Below are 1,166 nucleotides of genomic sequence, written 5' to 3' on the forward strand. Positions count from 1 at the left end.
TCATCTATGACTCATGAGTATCCGTGTATAAAACAGGGCTTTGTACTTGCTTCAGCAGCATATGCTTTAAAATTGGGACAATAGAGAGCAGATAAGCATAAGCGTGGCTGCTGCCTGAGGATGGCACACAAATTCATAAAGCATTCCATATTTTGCATTGCCCCGTAAGGTCATTTGAGTATTTGTTGACCAGCTCCAAGGAAGCAGTGTGAATCAAACCAAAACAGGAGACACCCGATATTAAAATTGTGATTATCACCATAAAACTATTGATGTATGGTGATCTATGAAATGGGAACAGATCTGAGTAACATATGGGATATTACGTGCAAATATATTGTTAGTACATGTCTTGGAAATGGGAAAATGTCAACTTGCATTTCCTGCATAAATCTGAAAAACAATAAAAGCAGGTTTTTTTTTCTTGTACGTTAGTTGGAGAGGACCGTGGAGATCCAGCATCCTGGCACAGATATGCTGGCTCGGAGTTTGAGGAGGTAGAGAAGGAGTGGCGGTTGTCCAAGCCAGGTTTTGACATCTGCTAATTCTCTGATCTTGGTGTGACTGATGAGCTCCATAATGGGGGATAATCATGTTATCTATTTTAATGAGATAAAATATATTTATATATAAATTTAGTTATAAGTTATGAATTAGCTAAAATGCCCTGAATTACAAACCACAGTAAATACAACTAATAAACAAAATTAGCACTTAATAATATTTTATGAAAACTGCAACATTTGAATAGTAGAACCTATGAAAAAACACACATCGAGCTTTATTCAGCCTATAAAATAGTTTCAGCAATAAAGTTCAAGAATAAATTATTCCATTGCTTTACTGTTTCTCTGAACATTTAAGTATGTAATCTCATTACATCTTCCTAACAACCTAGGGAAGTAAGGTAGCACAATCCTTATTTCTTGGAAGAAACCATGGAGCCTAAGAGAAGCAACTTGTCTGAATACAAATACCTGTTGGTTACAGAGCAAGGACTTGTTCTCAGTGGAGGACATTTGCACGATGTCCAGCTAACTATAGTTAATTTACAGAGCTGTGCTCCATTTATGGGTACTTCGCTTTTTTTTCTTTAATTAAAAGATTAATAAACTTGTAAAGCTTAAAATTTTGAAGCCTATGGGACAGAAATTAAAGTTCTGGTA

The 1,166-nt window shown here is 35.6% G+C and overlaps 1 non-coding gene across 1 annotated transcript; it reads left to right on the forward strand.

Annotated features, from left to right (window-relative positions):
* The first annotated feature begins 46 nt into the window (after window positions 1-46).
* Window positions 47-155, forward strand: LOC119470024. Its single transcript, XR_005198890.1, has one exon. It is a non-coding gene; the product is annotated as a U6 spliceosomal RNA (small nuclear RNA).
* The last annotated feature ends 1,011 nt before the right edge of the window (window positions 156-1,166 follow it).

This window comes from Cebus imitator, unplaced genomic scaffold (assembly GCF_001604975.1).
Source record: "Cebus imitator isolate Cc_AM_T3 unplaced genomic scaffold, Cebus_imitator-1.0 Scaffold2834, whole genome shotgun sequence".
NCBI classification, from domain to species: Eukaryota; Metazoa; Chordata; class Mammalia; order Primates; family Cebidae; genus Cebus; species Cebus imitator.